Source organism: Ambystoma mexicanum, chromosome 10 (assembly GCF_040938575.1).
Source record: "Ambystoma mexicanum isolate Mex_15411 chromosome 10, UKY_AmexF1_1, whole genome shotgun sequence".
Lineage (NCBI taxonomy): Eukaryota > Metazoa > Chordata > Amphibia > Caudata > Ambystomatidae > Ambystoma > Ambystoma mexicanum.
Window position 1 is genome coordinate 112956239 of NC_090932.1, and position 15210 is coordinate 112971448.

Sequence of the window (15210 nt, forward strand, 5' to 3'; positions counted from 1 at the left end):
GATTGGGACTGACAGAATAAATTTATTTCCAACCCACGGAACTGAATGACTACAATTTCTACTGAGCAGTAGGACAAGCAGTCAAGGTTTTTGGTGAGTTAGTAATTTCAATTTATTGTTACACGCCACATGGTCATCTGGATATCCAAGAGTGTTAAATGTTTCTTTTCTTTTGCTATTCAGCTCAGTGATTTTTACCAATTCGATATGCTCAACAAGCTTCAGGCCAACCATATGAAACTCTAGGTGAGTCCTAATAAATGATCGTGCACAATAAATAAGGAGGAATTTCACCTGGATTATGCTTAAAACACATACTAATCCACAGATAAAAGGATATAAATTAGGCTCAAACACACCATGGTGATTTTAACCCAGTGCGTCGCATGATGGTGTGATGGGGATGCTCTTGCCTTAATGCACAAGACAGCAAAGAGACCTAAAGATGCTAAGTTGTGATCTGACACAAACTGTGATTTTGGAAGGACTACAATAATTGAAAATGAGTTAATATTTTATGTTTTCTCTTTTTTCTCCCTGATTGATGTCCCTTGTGTTTTTCACCATTACAATGTGGAATTGTTTTATTGATTTTTGATAAATGTTAATTTATGTTTATGTAATTGTTTGACATTTGGAATTGCTTATATAACATTTTCTTCTAACCATTTTTTATACTTAATTCTGTAATATTTATTTATTTTTATTTATATGTTTATAAGGCGCCGACAGCCCGCAGGCATCGGGGCGCAACAAGAACATGAAAGGACAACAAAAGGATGGGACAATGGGCATACCTGAAGAGAGGGATGGTTTGTCATGCATCAGGAAGGGCCTTGAATAGAGAGTTAGCCCTGAGAAAGACCGAGGGGTCGAAAACATGTGTCGATAGTATTTTTCAAGGGCATGAAATCAAGGGCATGCCAGCCCTGTATTATGATTGAATACAGTATGTCAAGGCACCTAATATATGGCACATGATATGATAGGAGGTGAAACTGAAAATCTTGTAAATTAAATGTCAAAGATACATAACACAATGGCAAAGCGCCTTCTGTTTTGTCAATAATCACTGTGCATCAATATCACATAAAAGGTGTGGGGGCAACAGCTAAGTCGACTAGGGTTGCAGCTTACCTACTACTTATAGATTGGAGGGTACCACAGCGCACGACTACCCTGATATGGCCCCAAGCTTGCCTTTAGTTTTATCACTTCTGTGGGAAGCTCACATTACAAGAGTCCCGTTGCGTGACAGTGAAGAAAATTCACACTATTACGGTTTTATAGGATGGATAGGTCAATGCTGGTGTCCTATAGAGTGGGAAGTACACTTCTGGAGGCTATTTACCCTGCTGAGACCTTGAGTCCTTACAGAGCACTGCTTCTGAAAGCTCAAACTGCCGTTGTACTATAACAATGATAGAGCAACGCTGCAGGTAGCTCAGATGGTTGGAGTCCTACTACATGGATGTCGCCTTGATGGAGTCCTCAGATTAGCATGTGTCCAGCCATTATCAGTTTGTTTGGGCTATTAGGTGTCAGTTGCAACACCTATAAGCCCAAACTATTGCATTGTCGTACATATAGGGGGAATGTCATATTTGGGGGAACAAAGAGTCTGTAGGAGTCGTTTTGTTATGTGCCCATCCATTGGCTGCCTATGGCCATGCTAATCCCTAGGGCCATTCCCACCTATTCCTGTCTCTGCCTGTCCAAAACACGGCATCATGGGAACTCCTTGAGCTCCTCGCTTTAATCAAGCCTTACCACCAGGCTTTGCATTCAAAGTGCCTGCCAGTGTTATTTTCCAAGCAGTCTTCTGAGAGGTAGTGACTTAATTAGAGTTGCAAACATGCTACTGGTGTAATAAAAATGTCAACAAGGTCTGCCTTCAGTCACTCGATGTATAAGCACTTTGTGTGTCCTTCACTGAAATCCTCTCAAAAACAAGCATTGGCAAGCCACTGAAGTCCTGTTTAAAACAAGCATTGACAAAACCAACATTTCTGGCTTGTGAATACATTTTAAGCTTTTGCTAGGCACTTGTACGAGATGCTCACACCATTTTACACCTACTACCAAAATAGGACGGTAATAACTCAGCTGTGCCTGGCAAGTGCCTTTCCCATGCCTACACAAAAGCCCAAAGTGTTGGCATTGCCAATGCTTGTTTTTAGGTAGTGGGGGACCCAGCAGGCTGAGGTAGTATACAGGGTAACTAGGTAGGTAGCCGAACAGAACGTTGTCTTACTCCTGCAGTTCAACTGAAATGTCAGCAGGCAACATGACGAATACAGAAGTGGTTGGGAGCGCAACCCCTATGTCTGTGTCATGGACCTGATGTGGTGTAGAACACGTGTGGCATCAGTGTGCAAAAGGAGGGGCGAAGGCGGGAGCTTGGGGCGGAGCCCACCCAAATAGAGGAACAGCACCCTCCTGTTCCCTCCATGATTGTTAGGATAAGGAACAGGCAGACTACGTTGCAAGGGTCTAGTGCCTTTTATTAACAATTTGAGTGTTCACCCCCCTCCTCGAACCCAGAGTGCCAGGACACAAAATAAGTTATTTTGCCCGGTGGTTTCGAGACATTGGAGGGAGCACAGAGTGAAAGCACCTGCAGAGAGCAGTTCTTTTGGCACTCACAAGGTTCCCCGTGCACCTTGCACCACCGCCGCAGCAACATGCTGATGAACAGGAGGTACCACTAGAGCCCAGGGCAGTAGAATCTGAACAGGAGCAACAAGGCAGCTCCCTCCGCTCAGCTCATCGAACCACACCTCTCTGGTTACACCTCAATACAAACATTCCAGAGCCGGCGGCGTGAGCTTCGGCGTTACAGCCCCCACTCTGTGGAACTGTCTACCACCCCATATCAGAAATGAACCCCCTATCAGGCATTCGAGAGACTTGTGAAAACGTGGCTGTTCGATAAATACGACTAACTTTTGTCATGTTACGATGGCACTCCTTTGCCACACCTTACCACCTGACTCGTACTGCCTGCCTGACTTTTATGTGTCTTTCTATGTTGCAATTTGTTGAATTTGTGATGCTTACTGTTTGTTGGTACAACCGCCCAGATACCCCTGGGTTTGGGCATTGCTATAAATAAATAAAAAAAGGAGACCCAGAAATGGCCCATGAGTACGAGGCAATGATCCAAGACACGGCAAAAGGGGAAACTCCACTGCTAGCGGCCTTTGCCCACTCATGACACACCCACACTCCTATGCAGCCAATGGGGCATAAGCGTGGAGTGCTTCTGGGGGCCTTCAGAGTGGACGATGCACTAGCGGGCAGAAAGCTGCTCTACTGCAGAGCCTTAGGACAGAAGGGAAGAAAATCGTCAACAAGCTGCAGGGTCAAAAGAAGACCATGGGCACAACAATTCAAAACAGATAAGAGGAGGCCTTAGAACGAATGATACAAAGGCGTTGCACGCGCCCGAAGGTAAACAGCATGGAGCATGGTGTGATGGAGACCATGGACGAGTTCCTGACAAACCTCAGGAATTTGGCAAAAGGTTGCGCCTTAGGATAAACCTCAGGCAACAAGTTGAGAGACACGGCCCTGGTATGCTGTAGGAACCACTGCATTCAAGAGATGGTCATCCAGAGCAAAGCCATCACCATGGCACACAGCATCAAGGAAACTGGACAGCAGATGGTCACCAAGAGGTTGCCATTGAAATAGAACCAGCATAAAGATGCTTGAAGCAGAGGCTGGGCTATGACCAGCAGAGCCTGCTAATGAGGTGGCAGCCAAGGGCTTGTCAGCCCCAGAAACACACATGACACATGCCACAAATGTGTTCCTTTTGAAGAGGTGTGTTAGAGTCAAAGCATCCAACTGGTGCAGCTACTGGAAATGAACCTCAGCCTGGCCAGTGTCTTCAGAGTTGGATGCTGTGAAATAATCGCTCGGTTGCCAGGAGACAACCACAACTAGAAAAAAAACAAGCCGCGCTGTGAAGTGACCATGGGTGGAAGAAAGGATCAGCATGCCGGTAGGCTCAGGCCCGGCATACCATAATAAAGAAAGACACATCCAAGCACCTTATGGCTTCAGGGGACACACTGGATGCCCACCACAAAGCAAACACTGGCGACATACGTCGATGACTCTATAGCATGCAACCAACATATGCTGTGGGATATCAGATAAAAAAACTGCTAACTATTAGGGAAGAGTATGTTGGCAAGACAGCAAATGCGGTGCTGGGATGGTCACGGCCGGGGCAAAACCAAGACTGATTCAAATGCCAGGGAACACATGAGGCTGGTGAAGACGGGCAACTCCAAGACACTCTGGCAGTGGTAGAAGTGTACCGAAGAAAGTAGGGGAACTGTGGTCTCGGTAGGACAGAGGGTAGGCGGAAGCATAGCGGACCATGCAGCTGGGTCATTGTAATAGTCTAAGTGACTAGAAACGAAGGCTCCTATTACAACTTTACACTTGTAGAAGGACATGAAAGGACACATCTTCTATATTGAATGGTGAATATGGTGGTAAAAAGTAAAGGAATGGTAAACAGATGAAAATAAAAGTAGTGGAACAGTGATCCCGACCGTTCCCGCTCACTGCACACTGGGCAGCAAAAGAGCGTTCCCGCTCAGTGCACTCCGGGCAACAAAAGAGTGTTCATGCTCACTGCACTCTGGAAAGAGTGTTCCCGCTCAGTGCACTCTGGGCAACAAAAGCGACATTTCTGTTGTGACATGAGGTGCGGCCAGCAGACCTTAAGGAGGAGAACCACCTTAAGGAAAAAGGAGGGAGGCGAGGAGAAGGAAGAGGAGGAGCTAGTAGAGCCCGGGGACACTTGTCTATAGAGGGCAATAAAGAAGGTTGGAATCTCCCTGCTCTCCGTCTACTCGTGTGTGTATGTGTGGGCAGGGCCCTGACGCACAGGACTCCAGTGGAAGGAGGCCACACGACTGTAACAATTTCTCTTGGTGAAGCATAAACACAGGCCATCCCCCTTCACAGCCGGGCAAGAGCTGGAAGCAGCGTTGAGCCAACAGGTAAGGGACAAATCAATGGAGCTAATGGCAGCGACTGAGTGGCTGAACCCCAAATTGGTCGCCCGGAAGGCAGAGACAAATGGACACAGCGACAAGAATGCCGTGCCGGAGGTGAAGCACGACTTTGGCCCTCATGCGAGGCCCCAACAGGATCTCCATGGGGCCTATTGCAACCATGCACCTCCCATCAACGGATCGAGGTTCTGGACGACTACCTCCTGGATAGGCTAAAAGAGCTGTGAGGCCACAGCATAGGCAGATATGCACCAATCAAATAGCAATTATCATGACATAAAATCAACTGGTGTCTGTGGGAATGTCAGCTTTCAATAAAATAATGTGCACTGGAGGCCTAGATTACATTTGATCTCAGTTCCCTCTCGTGCAGCGTTTTGGTGCAATAAGTGCACATCACCCTTGGATGATGCCATTGCTGCATAGTACTCTGCTTTTAATGCAGTGATCCCCCCTGCCCTGCCCTGGTCATGCAATATTCAACACTGCAGTCAGCAAGCAGTTCTGCTGAGCTTGCACTGAAAAGCCTGCCAAGGCTGCAATCCAGGCAGCTCTGGACAAAGATGTATGCAAGTCAAGGGGACTGCACGGGGATTCATGTCTACATTAATCCAGGGACCACGTTGGCGATGTTGCTAAGAAAAAAAGGCAACAAAAGAAAATACTGCAGTTGTAAAACAGTGTTGCCGGGCTGCTCCGGCTCAAGGGGTGCAACTGTTGGTAGTCAGGGAAGTGCCACAATGGAAACATTTTGCACTGGGGACATGGATACATTTGGCGTTTTGTAAAGGAAGAAGCAAGGTCCAAATAAAGGGGACCCTACAGATTAGTGTGTACCTTTGAAGTCATTAACCACACTTCTGCCAAGTGAACAATGCCATTTGGAAGTCCGCCGGACCACACCCAGAATTCTCTCTCTGTCTCTCTCTCCCCTTCCTCTGACGGCTGCTTGCACGGGAGAAGGATATCGCGTAGTTTTGCCGACAAAAGGTTTTTCTATGTCATTTTTTATGAACATTTACATTTAAAAACTAATCGAAATATAGGGGTGGTGGTAAAGGGTTAAAAGGGATGAGGATGGGCTTTGGTGTAGGGTTGAAGATATAGGGAAGGAAGGGTTAGAGGGGGACCCCCCACAAAATTAAACATGTAAATGTGATCTGTTTTTTCGATTAACATTTTTCGTGAAAAAATACGTTGAAAGAAATGGGGTCGACAAAGGGACATAGAACCGTTAGAAGGATACTGCCTTGTACCTCGGGCTCGTCTTGATGGCCAGAACCTTCTCGGGTTTTATCAGCCTCGCTTTGGAACTGAGCCCAGTAGCAAGATGGCTACGGTCCGCATGGTGGATGAGCCCCTCTGTCTTGTCTGATGACGATAACACTTGTTTCCGGTATATCTGGCTCTTTCTCAGACGTCAAACATGGTGGACAGGAGGCCATGGGGCACCGCTTTCCACTCTGTCCAGTGGCAGGGCGGTTGGTAGAGCGGTACGTGAGTGATTTTGATCATCCTGTCCACCTGGTCACTGGACAGTGTGCTGCTGGCAGTGAGCGCTGCATCAGGGGACAGTGGTCACTGACCACGGCGTCTCCAACTATCAGTAACCACTCAGCTCTGTCTTCAATTGTCCCTGGAGAGTGGTGTGACGTCTACGTGTTGAATCTCAGTAATCAAAATTCTACATGGCATTTCCCATTGAAGGTCAACAGCTAAAGAAAGATAAGTTTCTCTTTGGTCCTCAGAGATGTACTTCAGGTAAAGACATAGCTCTCCTCTTTGGCGGTTAACGCCCCAGGCTGAATCTGTAATCTCACTGGTATTTTGCTGTGGAATGTATTTCCATTCTAAAATCTCAAGTTGTAAAGAAGGTCAACTTTCTAACTTACAGATGTGTTTGCTGCATCGATAAAGCCTCACATCACCGTGGACACATTTAGCAACCCTTCTCAACCTCTTGAAATGTCTCACATTGATGGTGGGACCAGCCGCAGCTACTGCAGCTTCTGCCCCAGCTCAGTGTGGCCGCCATGGAAATGGAAGAGGGGCTCCATATGGAGCCCTGCCTTCCTACACATCAAACTATGAAGAGACTGGGTCGGGCAAGTCTATAGACCGTTTGGTTCAGCCTTATGTCTGCCTATGGACAATCAAAACCTGAAGAACCTCACAGTCTTCATCTCTTTTTTCTTTTTTTAGTCTTTTTTAGTCTTTTTTAGTCCATCATATGCCTGACTGGGGCCATGTACCAAATAGGTCCTAAGTCAGTAAAGTTTTCTTTAAGTCATAATCAATTTTATTTTTGTCAAGAAACACACATATATTGTGAAAGTACAAATATTAGAAAAACACCACTCTCAGAGGCACAACTCTACTGCATTTGCTTATAACACATTCTAAAATTCATTTTACAATCGATTTAAAATAAAACCATACATAAAATATTCATAAAACAACACCCTTCCTATACAAAACTAAAACCAATAGTGTAGTGTTATCAACCAATCATTTCTTAGTGCAATGGCGAATGTGCAAATTAGCTAATAAAGTGCAATAACAAGTTGGTTTAGCAGCAAGAGGCCCGTCCTCTTCACTGAGGACACCTAGCCAGAAAAATCTGTTTCTTTTCAGTCTCCCTAAATCTGCCTTTAGGGGACCTCGATTTCTACCTAATGTCAATAGTAAACACTGTTTGTTTAACAGTGTATGTAACCGTCTATCACAAAAAAACAAATGATGTTAATTCTCTGTAGACTTCTTCAGGGGGACCAACACCAAAAAAACTATATTGAAAACAAACAAAGCAGCCTCTAATTTTGACTTCAGCCTGTTCCAGACTAAGCTGATAATCTTTGTCTTCATGCAAGATGAAGTGTGGTAGTAAGGAGTCCCTCGGTGGAGCCCTTGAGGGGGACTACCAAGAATGATGGACATCGGAAAAGGAAAAAAGAGAGAACAAAAACAGGCTGTTAATATTGATTCTGAATTCAATGTTACCTGCTCCCCCAGGAGTACGTGGTTATCCTCACAAAAGGGCTTACCGTGTCCACAAAGGTCTGAATATTCCCTTTGGGCACAAGAATCTGTTTGATGTCGGGTCTTTTAAATAGACAGTTACTACTCTACAATTAGAGAAAGGGAAAAAGAGAGAAAGAAAGACAAGTAAAGACAATCGAGAGGACAAAAATAAACACATGCAACTCGTCAGTCAGGTGTATTGTACCATTTTCTACTACCCGTCTGAACTGAATCATAAGACAGCATGATATAGCTGGTTTTTCAAGTGCTCAGAGATCTTAGGGCTAACCTATGGTGTCTTGCCACTATATTACTATATCTAAAGCTTGTTTGCATGCCATCTTACTTCCCCAGTGTATCCCTGTATGCACTGCGGTTCTAATGACATGTTCGTCAAGGTAGTAATAAACCTGTTAAGTCATCAAGTTCTAGCTTTATTCATGTTTCTATAACATCCTGAAAACTTCTTATTGCATGTGAGCAAACATGAAATCAGTTACCTGTGCAAATGCTCAAATCCCGAAGACGTTAGTACTGCCAACTATAAGAACTCAGCTAAGTTTAATCTTTAGCTGCTGCAAACTTGCACGAACAGACTCCCACTGCATAAGAAAGACCAAAGTGTGTGGTAAGTCATCAAGTGCGGTGCAAAAGTGTCTATTCTACCTCTCAGTACTCGCAACTCAGGACAAACGGTGTCACTCACCTAAAGTGGTGTACTGCGCAATCCGGACCTAAATGTCGCTTCTTGTTACTGCCACCGTCTTTCTGTCAGGTCGGTACGGAAATATAGACTACTGAGTGCGCCGTCTGATGTTCCGACCTGATTGTGATACGTATGAAATATCAATTGTGGGTAATCACGTGATCGCCGTTCAGCGCGATGACGGAAGCCTGCACCGGTGGGCTTGGCCTTGCTGGTGCTTAGCGCGCGTCCGTCTCACCATACACTTCCTGAATGACGGGATATGAAACTCAACAATCGCGAGTGCTGTTGCGATCTTACTAGCTGTGCGGTAGGTAGAAGTAATTAATCATGCTTATCAACTAGTCAAGAAGTGCTCAGTTGCACAGAATATAGTGCTTGAATCTCAACCCCGTGTTCTTACTTCTGCTGTTTAAGCCGGACCTCGTCTATGTGGCTAAAAACACCAGTCCCTCATACACTAGAGAAAAAATAAAGTAAAATGAAACCAAAAACATCCAGTTCGATACCAGTAGTTCTATTGGTAAGAGTGTGATAGCTGGCTCAACAATGTGAGTAGCTAAAAACGAACATTGTTATGTTTAAGGCTACAATTTACATATCTCTGTTGCTAAAAGTAGTGCCGTAGCATGACAACAAGTGTGGCCGCATATAACCTACCATCTAAAAGAAGACCTAATAGGGTCTACTGGTGAATTATTATAGACTCCTTGAATAGGACTCTCGGATCGCTAGATGTTTACAGAAAGCTGTTCCAGGTGATCATTTCATTTAAGCCTATTTCAAAAGATTTAGTGAGAAATATAATCCATTGTTCCCTGAAGAACAATTTCTTCGCATCACCCACTTTGTCATAAGTTCTGTTCTGTTGCCACAAGATCGTCCATTTTAATGTGTTGTTTGTGTGTTCCATTGCTAGAAAATGAGGAACTAGGGGTGCTGTGACGACCTTCTTTTTGATGCAACTCCGATGTTCACTGATTCGTTGCTTTGCCTTCCTCTCTGTCATACCAATGTAAATCTTGCCACAAGGGCAACAGATGGCATATACTATATTGGTAGAGTTACAATTAGTAAATCCTGTTTGTCGCCATGGTTTCTCCAGGCCCAAATCCACCTCTGTAGATCGACTAGTGTACCTACAATTCACACATTCGCCACATGGTGAATGTCCAGTGAGCTTGGGTAATCCCCATTGTTCAGTGATTTTGGTTTGTATGCTCCCTTTGAGTGCAATATCCTTTTTTGTCAACATTTCCTTCAAATTGATACTGCGTCAAAATGCGCAAAATGGTTTAGTCAATGAGCTATCTGCTTTCTCCAATATATGCCAGTGCCGCTTGATCATTTTGGTAATCTCATTTGACCGGGTATTGAAGGTACTTACAAACACGGTTTCTGTGTTCTTATCATTCTTAATCCGATATTCCAGTAGCGCTTCTCTGTTATTGTTTTTGGCTCTTTTCAGTGCTCTCTTCACAATTTTCTTAGGGTAACCTTTATCTTGTAACTTAGAACTGAGCCCTTTGTCCTCTCAACAAAAGGTTTGGTTCTGTGTGCTATTGCGTTTGAGACGCAAGAACTGCCTAAACGGTAAATTCTCACGAGTATGTCTAGGATGGCAACTATTAAAATGTAATAATGCATTCCGGTCGGTAGGTTTGTGATAGGGTCTAACCTTCAGGACACATTCTTCTCGGTCTATCCAGATGGAAATGTCTAAAAAACGGATCTTGTGCCTGTTGTGGATGGATGTAAATTTAAGAAACTTTTGTTGTTGATTCATCCAATTTGTAAATTCGACAAATGATTCCTCTGTGCCTTCCCAAATGATCAAAATATCGTCAATGAATCTACGCCATAAGACGATTTGATCGAAAAAAGGGTTGGTAGTCTGGTAAATGTGTTTAATCTCAAATGCTTCTACATATAAATTGGCAGCCGTAGGAGCTACAGGTGAGCCCATAGCCGTGCCATGGGTTTGGTGGTACAATGTATTATTGAAACAAAAATAATTTTCTGTCAGTGCCATTTCTGCGCACCATAGAATAAAACTATTGGGTGTGGTGCCCGTGGTCCTTTTAGTTAGAAGAACTTCTTCGAGTACCTCCAATGTTGCTTTCTGGGGAATACATGTATACAATGAGACTATGTCAATACTTGCTAGAAATTGAGTTGCAGGTTCAACTTTCAAATTTTCTATTAAGTTAATAACTTCTGTTGTGTCCTGAATGTACGATTACATAGTTGCCACATAAGGTTTCAAGTATTTATCTGCAAATGTTGAAAGAGGTTCTAACAACGAACCTTCCTATTCATTGGTGGCCATGTTGATATAGTATTTCTCTCCGCGAACAGGACGCCATGATTTGAGAAAATATTTTTTTTTAATGAAAATCCTTAGCACCTGTGTAGCACAATATACAGGTGCTAATGGTGATATGCCCCTCGGTGGCGGGCCAACGCTGTCGGTAACAGCCCGCCACCCTCATTAGGGGACCCGGGTGGGTGGCAGTCTGATATAACATCTGATACGTGGATTTGCTGTTACATGCACCTTTTTACGAATTGCTGGGGAAAGCTTTAGCTCTATATCGCCAACAGTCTTTTGTTATATGAATATTTTAATTTTGTGTTGTGGTTTACATTTTGAGGAGTAACATCTCATGGAATAGTACATACACCTGTCCTGGTCCCATAATGGTGGGAGGGAATGCAAGGTTCCAACTTTAATTCCAAATAGAATGTGGCATTTTGTCTCCTTCAGCATATGGCATACTATAGAGAGTTTACCGGAGTGGAGCTGTAATGGAATGGCATCTGCGAGGGTGTGAAAGTCTTAGCTTTTTTGATTTTTAGTAATATAATTATGTGGATGATTTTGTTTCTGAATAGAAAGCCTGCTAATCAGACACACATTCATCCTGCTCCATGCCAAAATTATAGTGCACTCATGTGCCTTTGCTGAGATAATCTCCTGGCAAACCCAGCACCATCCATGCAGTGGCAGCAGGGCAGGTTCAATGGTCTCATGTGCATTGCTTACAGTAGCTGGAACACAAAATTCCAATAGGCAGAGTTTGCAACTCTGATCCTAACTGTAATAATTGTGTATTTTAGTTAGTCTGGCGGCACATTAAACTGTAAAGATAAGTCATGTCCATCTTTGACTCGGTTGCTAGTTCGGTCAAACAATTATACCACAACAGCATTTGGAATTTCTTTTAATTTTTATTTATTTATAATATACTTACAGACAAAATTGAATTTGTATATACACATCACATAATAGTTCATCATTCAATACCCTTGTATTCAGTGACAAGATACATAACCAATAAATATTATCATTAAAAATTTACAATGAGATATTCAGAATTTTATCAATATAAAATCTCCTTTGATAAATCGTGTAAAATTACCATACATACGTTATAAAAATAGGACCATATAATGCATAAAATTGACATTCCCATCCATTAAAACTTCCCATAAAAGAGTAGGCTCAAAACAATTCCCTCGATTATAAGATTTCATAAAATGATATCTAATCGCTTCCAGGCTAACACGTGATCATAATATGTTTTGTGGTTTCAATAGCTGCCTCCCCGCATAGCCTACAGAGGTGCTCATGTCTTGGTATACCCATTTTGGGCCCTATGTCCAATACTGAGGTGTTATTGAATTAAATTAATACGTCCTGCCTAACTATATTACTATTAGGGAACGTCTCGATATTTTTGGGACATTCTCTCCGCTCAAACCGGTACTGAATAAACGGTCCACTATTAACATTTGAAGACAGTTTCACAATATCAGAATCATAACCAAGCTCTTTCAGCCTACGCTTTACCGCTCTCTTCAGAGGTTGGATCGTGACCTGGTGTCAGACCAAGCAACCATTTCCTGTGTATTCCCCACAGTAACCCTAGGGTACCAAACCGCTCGCAGTCACCAATCCCAAGATAGGCCTGAAAAACATTGACCATGATAGGGCCATTCTCCAAGTTCAATAACTTGTCATAGCACATGACAGATTTATAGTTAACCTCTTGGACAGGGCTCATTAGATCGAACTCTAGGCACATGAATTCGAAGGGCAAGGATCTAGACATTCTCAATAGTAGATGTAAAATGTTGCCCTCTAAATATACAAATGTATTCTTGCAATTATGTCCCAGCACTTACATACCATACATCTTACAAGATACAATTTTAGCTCTATATAGTAACAAGACCGTCTTAATAGAGTATCCTCCCTGTTTGTCAATAAAATGGCTCAGCACCCTAGCACATCTCAGGCAATTAGCATATATATTATCCCAGTGCAGTCCATTTGAGCTTATCATCAAGTAACTTGCTCATTGGCTTGGAATCAAGCCTTCACACACATGTTGGGACTGATTTTCTTGCCCGAGTGATTATCATCATTTTAGTTTTTTTGATATCATATTGAGTCACCTTGGTGAGCAGTGCTCCAGCATTCACAGGGCTGCTGTGTATTAGCTCTCTGATCTGGAATGCTCTGCAACAACCATTTGGAGCAATGTATGGGAAAATGCTTCTATGATCCCCCGAGGAAGACCATCACCTTCCACCAGGACACATTTACTCTCTGCCATGGAGCTTCCCTGGGAACCAGTGATTCTAAAGCAGTCCTGATGTAACAAAGCCACATTCGACCAGCGTGATGATGACGGAAGTCCCTTCGAAGTCAGCATGACCTACCTGATCAAATATAGTCGCAGCAGTCACTAGGGTGAGAAAGCACTGGAAGACGCCATTGAGACTCTAGGCACCAAGGCTTCTTCTGCTGAGAATGCGGAAGCTGGTCTCACTATTGGGTTCTAGTCCAGATTTGAGGGCCCCTGCGGTGCGCGTTCCTATGGGAGAGGGCATAGTGGCCACTGAGGTGTTTGCTGATGTGGCAAAGGATTCTGTGGTCTCAGGGTTGCTGAGAGTTTGCATGAACCTCTATCCCATAAAACATTTTTGAGATGATTTTCCCCTCGTAAAATTTCAAAATTGGGATTAGGGAGAATTTTCTAAAACCCGTGTCAGCTCTACTCAGCTGATTTGAGAGAGCATTTGCGTGATTTGTTAGCCATTCCTTCACTTGCGCTTTTTGAAACGTGATAGGGAATATTAGGTCAATAATACGTTCAACCTCTCTAAACAGTCAGAACCTACTCTCCAAAGCAATCTAGTACATTTTGTCTTTTTTGTAGAGTGCATCACTTTTGTTTTTCGTTTGCATTGATTGTGAGAGAATGAGACTTGTCATCATTTGTAAAAGCAGTGAGTAGATGGTGCAATCCAACCTCCTTAAAGTTGAATATAAAAAAATCATCAGCGTAAGCCATCCATATTGGTTTCAAGTTGTGAAGTTTAGATGTAGCAAACGCTGCAGTTTCCAAAAAGTCTCCAATGTCCAACATGTAGAGGTTAAACAGGCAGGGGGCCAAAACGCAAACCTGTCTGACCCCTCCAAAGGTCGGAACACTGCAAGACAAGGACCTGCTTGATCCAATCTTATTTGCACATTCAAAAAACTGTAGAGACCAATTATTAATCGTAACAACCCCTGTGGGATTCTCCAACTTTCCAACTTTGTGCACAAAAGGCCACGATCGACCACATCAAATGATGTGGAAAGATTGATGGTGGCCGCAAAAACGGATTCATATTTTTTGTACCAGACCTGGCTCAGAATACTCTTTAGAACAAAACCATTTAAGGCAGTTCTCCGAAAATTACGAAAACCAGTCTGCTATTTTGTGATTATCCCCAGAGATTTTTGCCAACACTCGAGATACTCCAATAGCAAGGCCGCAACAACCTTGCTGTTGGTATCGCATATGACTATTGTGCGATAATTTCTAGGGTCCGAGTGTGATCCTTTCTTAAATAGAGGTACAATGTAAGCTATTGGGCTGGTACTGGAAAAACTACAGGACATTACCACTTGCTCAAACAAATTGGACAGAATGCTAGACCAAGCAGAAGGGTTACCCTTGAACAACAAATCGGAAAAGTTTGTCTGGGCCCGGGGCTCTCGAGGTACTGATCTTTAAAATTATATCTTCAATGTGTTCTGGGTCCACCATCAACTTCCAATTTTTAATCTGGGTAACCAAGGCTGCACTCTTGCTCCCACTACAGGTTTCAGACAGGGCAAATAACTCAAGATAGTGGGTTGCCCAATCCTGCTCAGAAACAGAATTATTTTGAGATTCGGTTGTGAGGAATTGGAGTCACTCAACAGTCGCTAGAACACCTTGGAGAGCTGCATGTTAATCTGGCAGATGTACCTATGATTTGTGTTGTAGAAGTATTAGGGGCTCTGTGTATGACAAGGCTCTGTAGTGATACAAAACATCTTGAAAATACTTTCATGTAGCGTTCTAATTCTCTTATCTACTTTCAGACCAGACCTACTCGCAG